This window comes from Doryrhamphus excisus, unplaced genomic scaffold (assembly GCF_037039965.1).
Source record: "Doryrhamphus excisus strain RoL-2023G ecotype Guam unplaced genomic scaffold, RoL_Dexc_Guam_v1.1 HiC_scaffold_24, whole genome shotgun sequence".
Classification (NCBI taxonomy): Eukaryota; Metazoa; Chordata; class Actinopteri; order Syngnathiformes; family Syngnathidae; genus Doryrhamphus; species Doryrhamphus excisus.
The window spans coordinates 6850722-6860000 of NW_027621862.1; the positions used below are offsets into that span (position 1 = coordinate 6850722).

At 48.2% G+C, this 9279-nt stretch overlaps 5 non-coding genes across 5 annotated transcripts; 1 reads left to right on the forward strand and 4 right to left on the reverse strand.

The window, feature by feature from the left end:
• The first annotated feature begins 2275 nt into the window (after positions 1 to 2275).
• On the forward strand, positions 2276 to 2357 carry trnas-gcu (transfer RNA serine (anticodon GCU)). Its single transcript has one exon. It is a non-coding gene; the product is annotated as a tRNA-Ser (tRNA).
• Positions 2358 to 3205: 848 nt separating this feature from the next.
• Positions 3206 to 3279, reverse strand: trnat-agu (transfer RNA threonine (anticodon AGU)). The gene has a single exon. It is a non-coding gene; the product is annotated as a tRNA-Thr (tRNA).
• A 1393-nt stretch (positions 3280 to 4672) lies between these two features.
• On the reverse strand, positions 4673 to 4754 carry trnas-cga (transfer RNA serine (anticodon CGA)). Its single transcript has one exon. It is a non-coding gene; the product is annotated as a tRNA-Ser (tRNA).
• A 1207-nt stretch (positions 4755 to 5961) lies between these two features.
• Positions 5962 to 6033, reverse strand: trnad-guc (transfer RNA aspartic acid (anticodon GUC)). Its single transcript has one exon. It is a non-coding gene; the product is annotated as a tRNA-Asp (tRNA).
• A 2277-nt stretch (positions 6034 to 8310) lies between these two features.
• On the reverse strand, positions 8311 to 8384 carry trnak-cuu (transfer RNA lysine (anticodon CUU)). The gene has a single exon. It is a non-coding gene; the product is annotated as a tRNA-Lys (tRNA).
• Positions 8385 to 9279: the final 895 nt, after the last annotated feature.

Sequence of the window (9279 nt, forward strand, 5' to 3'; positions counted from 1 at the left end):
CGCTGACTCTGCTGATTGTTGTTTGCAGGCCACAGAAGCCGTGCTGCTGTGCCTGTACGAATTGGGCTTCAAAGTCTCACGCAAAAAGCTACAATGCTGGAGGAAAACTGTCACCTTTCTGGGTCGTGTTCTCTCAACTGCTGGCTACGCCATGTCGGACGCCCATCGTGCGTCCATCCTCAGGCATCCTAAGCCTTCCACGGTGGGTGAAATGCTGTCCTTTTTGGGACTGTGTGGTTACAGTCGACAGTACATCCCCTGCTACGCGGAACGCACTGCACCCTTGCGCGCGTTAGTGCGTGCCAAGGGCTCTAAGCATGCCAACGCCAGGCTGGACTGGGACTCAGAGACTTCACAAGCCTTTGTGACCCTAGTTCAGTCGCTGGCCTCTGCTTTGGCTTCGCAGACAACCGTTGTGTACTCGTTACACCGCGGGGGTCGCGACTCTCATCCAAAAGACCACCCTGCCCCGGAGGATGTCTCATCTCTTAGGTCGCCTCGGCCTGCATTGGATGCAGCCCGTGAGAGGGGAGGAGGTGGTGAAGATGTCGCTGCCCTTGGCGATATCCCGAGCCCTGGGGGCTCCTCCTCCCCAACCAACAACTGAGGCGATTTCTGGATTAACTAACGCACACACACACGCACACACACACACACACACACTGATAGTTCAGCACCTGATTACACTGATACTGCACAACATACATGCAAGCGGCAAACTATATTACATGCCACTTAGGATAAGCTTCCTGGCTTTGTTTTGACATTTTTGTCATTAGCTATACTTCTTTATCTCACTGTGTTCTTTTTCGTCTGTAGGTGTGGTCAGAGGCCCAATAACTGCCACGGCGGTCCCAGACGGAATGGTGTCCACCAGTGCTTCTAAACGTTACAAGAGAGAGTTCCAGACGAATATAAATTAGTCAATCAGATTGCGGCAGGTTTTGAGTCAATTATCCCTTGGATCACCGTTAATAAAAAGTGTTGATCGCATCAATCATGTGCATTACAATCTACAGCGCCTCTCCAATCAGACCGAAGAAGGCTTCAAGGCGGTAAGTGAACAGTTGCGGGCCACGTCTTGGATGTCCTTTCAAAATCGTATCGCTCTCGATATGTTATTGGCAGAAAAACATGGTGTGTGTGCAATGATTGGTACGGAATGTACTTTCCACTTTCATCCCAAACATTACAGCTTTGAATAAACGCATGAAATTACATGTCGGTGTGGACACCAGCCCGTGGGACTCGTTGATGAGCTACTTTGGTAAGGGGAAAGAGTTGGCCTCCGGCATTATTATTACAGTTTTAGTGTTTCTTGTTTTGGCTGTTCTTTTTGTTTGTTCGTTGTCAGTTTGCTGTTGTCTCCCGTGTTCCAAGTGCCTTTTCCAGCTCATCCTGTGCAGGGTGATGGCGGCTGATGGGTGAGGTCAATACCAGTTGGCCCGCCTGCATCCACCGCCCCCACAGGGTGACCGGGTGCTTCTTCCCTAACTCTGATCCGGTATTTCACCTTGTGGCCTCTGTTGAGGCCATGAGGGGGATTGAAGGATTTCATATATGTTTGTCTCCTATTTCTTGTGTCTCACTCATATAACTATGCACTACATTTAATCAAGTAGAACCAAGCAGCCTTGGGCAAATCAAAGGACACATAATCGCTTTCAAGCACATACAGTTCCAGAGCTCTCCTACACATCCACAATTTTGACTAACAACAGATAACGGGGGAGCATGACGTCGGCAGCCATGGCCTGTCGATAACAGCTGGCTCCACCGCTCCAACTGGCTCCACCGCTCCACCCCGCCCGCCCTGCGTTGGTGAGAAGACGTCGACCGAGGAATGGAGGGGGGCCACCAGTGATGCGCCAGAGATCTACCGACATTTCTTAGCATAATAAAAGCCGGGCAGGGACAGTTAGCTGTACTCATTTGTTCCGACCTGTAAGTAAAGCCTACGTCTCTGCAGGTGTTAGGGGAAGACTTATGGGCCCGGAGCTCCGTGTAATCTGACTGGTCTGAGAGTAAACCATATAACTGACAAGTTCGTTGTCATCTCTTGCCTCCAACACGACACCCACAGGAATCACTGACCTAAGAACAGGTGGTCAAATTCCAACAGTATCAAACCCGCTATTTCTTGCGTGTAGAGCAAGAACTCTAGCCTTTGAGTTAAATCCCCCCGCTGCACAAGAAGGCTGCCACAATTTCTGCAACACCAAAACACTAATTAAGATGTGTCATTTTGAGTCAACAAGACCATGTCCACAAAGGAGATGAGGTGACCGAGAGGTTAAGGTGATGGACTGCTAATCCATTGTGTTCTGCACGCATGGGTTCGAATCCCATCCTCATCGGACTATACTAATGCACCAGTTTTGACACCACCTGTGTTTTTAGGAAACATCATTAGAATGCAATTAATCCAAGTATCCGGTACGATGTGGGAGATTGAGAATGCTTTTTTGGCAAGAAAAAGGCATACTATACCATTTGGAGAATGCAGGCATCGATTCCACTTCATCTCACATGCGAAGTGAGCGCTCTTGTATGAGCGCGTCATACAAGAATGGGATTTGTTTTTGTGTCCTTCGAATGAAATGTTTTCCGCATGTTGCAGAATTGTCCACAGGAAAGAAATCTTTAAGATGTATCACCAAAAGAGCTGAACCGCCCAATGTGGGGCTCGAACCCACGACCCTGAGATTAAGAGGCATCATGACCAGTCTGCATCAAAACATTATCTGAAATCCTGTGGCAGGTTTCGGGCATTGATTCCTAATTCAGTTGCCATCCCTGATAGATGGTAATGGCAATGGTAATCATGCCCGCGTGGCAGGCGAGTCTCTTTGCTTGTCTGACGTCTGTGTCGCATCCTGATTGGCTGGCAGCAAATGTCAACGACACGAGCGCGGCCCCCGCTTGGCAAGTGAGAATTCTACCACTGAACCACCAATGCCACGTGGGGACACACTGTAAGAGAAAAAAATTCAACTGTCAAGTGGATGAGCCTCTGCAAAGTGGCGCTGAATGACAACACATCACAATGTCATACTCTTTGGATTCAAGCACCTTCTGGCGTAATGGGATCCACAACAATCACGTCAGCTGTGGATGCAACGTCAATTCGTTCTTGAAGGGCAAGTGACAAAAAGACATACATGGTTCATAAATCAGCTGCCAAAGTTTCACTGACCAAGCACCCAGGCACTGCTGGGATTTGAACCCAGGATCTTCTGTTTACTAGACAGGCACTTTGACCAGCTTAGCCACAGTGCCAGCAGTGCATCTGGCACCAACACAAAAACAGTTCGCCAATGGGGAAAAATGTTCATACAAGGGAGGGAGTCCAAAGTCCAACACATGTGTGAATTGAGAGTCCCTGGGTGGGCTCGAACGACCAACCTCTCAGTTCACAGCCAAACGTGCTGACCAATTGCGCGACAGCAATACAACAGCATGACTGCTGTAAGGTTTCTGTTACGGTCTGTTACGTTTCAGGTGTCATTCTGAATACTGCCCTTTCGCAGGAAAAGGGCCTTTGTACTTTTTCAACATGAGCTCTAAAGAAAGGTATAAGCTGAGATATGCTGCATTGGCCGGGAATCAGACCCCGGCCTCCCGCTTGGCAAGCGAGAATTCTACCACTGAACCACCAATGCCACATTGGGAAACACTGTAGGAGAACAAATTAAATTGTCGAGTGGATGTGCCTCTGCAAAGACATTCTTGTGGGGGACAAGCTCAACAGTAGGAATGTTAAGAGAACTTACCAGTCCGCTATCAATGAAGCTCTCGTCCGCCCCAGAGTCAATTAATGCTGTGGTAGGAGAAGCTTCCCCCGCCCAGGATATCGTACCTTCCACCTGAAGTCGGCCCACCAAAGTGGATGACGCAGCCGGTGTGGTTGGAGCGGGCAGTGCCAGCAGCTGGGAAATATCCCTGGTGGAGGAAGAGCGTTAGCGTGCTTGGCGAACTGGACAGCGGGAAATTGTGTGTAGAACTCCCACAGTACAGGCACAGGCGTAGACGGTGACTCCTCTCCGCTGACGAAAGGCGACTGGCTCCCAGTTGCATGGGGACGACACTCCCAATGTCGTCAGCCGGTGCTCCGCTGCTGGAGCAGGGAGAGAGGAGTGGTGCCGGAAGAGCCCCAGGAGGTGGGATTTGGAGCCGACGTGTGGGTCGGAGAGGCTCCGCCCGATACGCGTTTCGTAGCGCCTTGTCATTCCAGCAGCTCTCTGCAGCTATCCCGGTTAGCTCAGTTGGTCAGCGTGTGGTGCTAATAACGCCAAGGTCATGGGTTCGACCCCCCGTCCTGGCCACTCTTCTTTATGTGCTCCAGGAACAACAAAATGGCGACAACCCACTGGCCCCCATATCCAACATCACACCACCCACCCACCTGTGAAACACCCTCGACAAGGCCGCTGAAAGACCGGGGAGAGGTAAAGAAAACAGCATGTCAAAGCAGAGTGGCAACAAACCTCTCGGTCACCGAGACTGCAAGAAGCAGATCAATGGGGACAGTGGACCCCATTATCCTCTACCCAAAATTTAGACCACCATTGTAGAGAACGCGGGCCGCGAAAGGACAACACCCCAGCCCTCATAACCAACAGTACTCCACCACAAGGTAAACAGCATGGCGGCAACAAATGCCCAGCCAAAGCGTCACAGACAGGATTCCAACCTGTGCGGGGAAACCCCATTGGATTTCGAGTCCAACGCCTTAACCTCTCGGCCACCGTGACTGCTTGGAAAAGACCAATGGGGCCAGGTGACCCCATTGTCCTAGAACCAAAATTTTGCTGATGTCAAGGATCAGCTGGCAACATGTGCATGGGAGGAAGACACATGGTTTGTGTGAGGGGCTACACAAGTCTTTCCACTTCTCGTTAAAAGCCAGGCACCTCACATCGTTTCCATGAAGTACCAAGGGATTGTCCTGTTGCCCCTGTATTCCCTTGTATTGTCCTTGTATTCCATCCATGTACTAACCAGGCCCGCCCCTGCTTAGCTTCTGAGATCGGATGTTTTCAGGGTCAATCAAGGGGGGCGAAGCCCACATCAGGAGGTTTGCCACCTGTTAGCAGGGTGCCCCACCATCTGAACAGGTGCTCTTTAAATGAGTTTAACAACACCAAAACTGATTTTCTTCTAAACACCACTCTCGACATAACAAAAGGTGAAAAAATATCCTTTACAACTGTTCACCCAGCTCTCTCCATCGACTCTCCCATCATCTTTGTCCTCTCTTTGGAGGGAGAAGAGAGGAGGTCTGGATTGAATCGGAGAGGCATTTTACACAAATCAATCCATGAACCAGGAACTGCCACAGCAAAAGGCCTCAAAGCGGCCCACGCCTGTAAGGCTTCCCTTACAAAGTTCGGGAAGACCCCGAGCACTGGGCTGGGGGGCAACAGACAAAGATTAAATACACCAAAATTATTTAATACACCCAGATCCTTCAGGAAAAACTCCTTCCAGGGAGCCCGACAATCTGGATCCAGAAATTTTCTGAGCACGTTAGTCTCAGTGCCTGTTTCTTCAAGACTAAATCAATTAAATTCAGACCTCCCTTATCAACATCGTGCGGCTCCTTTTGAGTGTCCTCTGTTGTCAGTGAACCTCACAAGGTCACAGTTTTTTTTTTCCTGATCAGGGCACCGTTTTAGGTTGGGTGGATGAGTGATCGAAGGCGCCAGATTAAGGTTCCTTACGCTCAGGAGGCTCTGGTTAAAATCCCACAGCTGGCATTTTCCTGGTCAGCTCCGTTATCCACGACTGGAATGATTTGGTAGCAAAAGACCGTCAGATTGTACAAGACACCTGAACACCTTGAGAAGAAGATTAAGAAAGGTTTTGTTCTAATGAGAAGGGTTTGTTTAACCGGACTGGTTGTTGCAACCGCAACCCGACTCGAGGTTCAACGTGACATTGTGACATACAAAAGAGGAACTCCCCGTCGGGGAATTGAACCCCGGTCTTCCACATGACAGGCGGAGATACTGTCCACTATACTAACGAGGAATGCTGCTGAGTTGATGTGGTGTCGATTGGCCAAAGGGGAATTCAGAACAGGCTCGTGGCCCATGACCCTTTTCATGGTAGCTGGAGACTTTAACCACTGAAATCCATCCTGCTTATCCTCATCAACGGACTGTATTCCCCACCCGTTACCAGCATGGGGACATTCCAACCCAAGATGGGAACACACTGGACCAGGGACACAGCAACATAGTAGGTGGCACAGACACAGCTTCACATTGCCCCCACTTTTAGACCCGACTGAAAAAGGACTCTCTTGCTTGGTGCTAACATGATGACCATTAGCATGTTAGCATTTAAGCTAATTTACTCATGTCTTAAGGCAAATAGACACATGGCATGATGTGGGGACACTATGGGTGTCAAGTCAAACTTGAGATTTAGACACATCAACAAAATGGGAGGAGGAACCTTCGTGACATCAATCGTGGCCCGACCGGAATAAGTGGCGCACACCAGCGCAGGTGAAGCAATCAAGCAAACAGCGGCACCAGGCAGAGACTGTTTCACTATCATTTGTAAGTCGCCATAAAAATCAGAGCATCTACAAACACCAGAGAGGCAGCCGGTAAGACGCCAAACTGTTTCAGTGTGAAGAATCGGTGCTAACGATAGCTTAGCCACGGCGTCTAGTGTGTGGCTTGTTTAATGCTCACGTGCACTGATGTGTTAAACGCTTGTTGGTATAGTGGTTAACTTGATTTAATGTGGTTGAAATTGTGACGGGTGTAAATAGTTAGCTTATATTGTTGCGTATGTATTAAGTACGTTTATTTCACTTTGGTTTGGAAATGTGATTTGAAAGCTAACTGAATTTTATTTAATTTTATTTAATGCTAAGGGCAATTAAGAGAAAGCATGGCTGAGTTATATTGTGCAAATTTTTCTTGTGTACAATCGCAGTTAAAATTAAGAATTAATTCATGTGTATTAATAATTTAAGAACACATTAAAATATAATATATAAATAAAAACAGCAATAAATATATGGGAAGTGGTGGAATTCATACCTGATTCATGCTTACCTGGTATTATAGTAAAGCCTAATTTGCTTATTCTCTTTTGCAGTAATTTGTGAGGCATGGATTTGTGACTTTGCACAGAATTTAAATGTGTTTCTTTCTTTTTTTTATTGAAAGGTTTTTCACCTAATTTCAAGTGGCAAACTGCACTCTAAATTGCAAGTGAAAATGAAAGATGCAAAACAGGACAAGCCACTTATTTATTGAGTGAATACGCTTCCTACACCTCTGGGTAGATGGCTCATCCCCTTCAAGTGGGGATTGTATGAAACCCAAAGGGAACTTGACAATGGGACTGCCTTAACACTTTTGGACCTTGAGGCTGTTTTGCTAGTTGTTTTTTTTTTTTTTTACCCCGGACACAGTCTCTTTGAGAGGAGGCTGCGGTCCATCAGGACCAAAACCTCACGCCACAAGAACAGTTTCTTCCCGTCTGCTGTCAGCCTCATCAACAAGGCCCAGAACCCCCCCCCCCCTGACACTGTTCACACCCCACCTCTGCCTCACCCTGCCACTTTGACACTCTATATGCGTTAAATTAACGCTCAGTTTGGACTCTTGGGAAAAACAATCAGACTGCACTTCTGGAATAACAAACAAAAAACATATATTTATACTGCATTCTGTATATTTTGTATTTTCATTTTTTAATCGATGTGTCTGCACCTACTTCACCAAAACAAATCCTCAGTCGAGGTCAGCAGGCCCCGTCTCCACTGTAAACAGTGTGGACTGGGCACTGCTTCCCTTTTCAGAGGCGCCGGACGGTTTGCCAGAACCCCTTCGAGGCCGACCGAAAGTTGTGCTCCATGGCCTCACCGAATTCCTCCCACACCCGAGTTTTTGCCTGGACAAGCGCCGAAGCTGCGAACCGTTTGGCCTGACAGTACCTGTCAGCTGCTTTCGGAGTCCCACAAGCCATCAATGCTTGATAGGACTCCTTCTTCAGCTTGACGGCGGCCCTGACCTCTGGTGTCCACCATCGGGTTCGCGGCCTGCCACCACGACAGGCACCGACCGCCTTGCGGCCGCAGCTCCGGTCAGCCGCCTCAGCAATGGAGGCACGGAATATGGCCCATTCGGACTCCATATCCCGGTCCTCCCCCGGGATGCAGGTGAAGCTCTGCCAGAGGTGAGAGTTGAAGACTCGACGAACGGGAGACTCTGCCAGACGTTCCCAGCACACCCTCACTACTCATTTGGGTCTACCAGGTCTGTATCACCAAAAGACCTGAACCGCCCAATGTGGGGCTCGAACCCACGACCCTGAGATTAAGAGTCTCATGCTCTCCCGACTGAAGCTAACCGGGCCTTTTTTGGCCAAGATATCACTTTTAAATTTTTTTAATTGATGTGGTCTTCTTGATGTTTGATCAATTCCACAGCCAACCTAGTTTCTCAGGGAACAAAGGAGCGAGAGGTTCAGTCATAGCTGAGAACTTTGGAAGTGTAGTCATCTTAACCCTCCTGTTATGTTCATTTGTCAGGAACAGCCATGATGTTCCCGGGTCAGTTTGCATGCTTATTTATCTGAAAGATGTCCAAAACCAAAAAAAATCCCCACAAGCATTGTTAGTTGTTCACTACTAACTCCATTACTAACTATTCTATCAATGTTTAGTGCAATGGTGTACCTTACCTCTCACAGGTAATGGTTTAATTCATTTTAATTGATTAATTAATGGCACAGCGGTCTAGTGGTTAGTGCGCAGACCTCACAGCAAGGAGACCAGGGTTCAATTCCACCCTCGGCCATCTCTCTGTGGAGTTTGCATGTTCTCCCTGTGCATGCGTGGGTTTTCTCCGGGTACTCCGGTTTCCTCCCACATTCCAAAAACATGCTAGGTTAATTGATGACTCCAAATTGTCCATAGGTATGAATGTGAGTGTGAATGGTTGTTGGTCTATATGTGCCCTGTGATTGGCTGGCGACCAGCGACCGGAAGACAGCTGGGATAGGCTCCAGCATCCCCCACGACCCTCATGAGGAAAAAGCGGTAGAAAATGAATGAATGAATGATTAATTAATTTAATTAATCAGAGGCATCATGGCCAGTCTGCATCAAAACATTATCTGAAATCCTGTGCAGGTTTCTGGCATTGATTCCTAATTCAGTTGCCATCCCTGATAGATGGGAATGGTAATGATAATCATGTCCGCGTGGCAGGCGAGTCTCTTTGCTTTTCTGACGTCTGTGTTGCATCC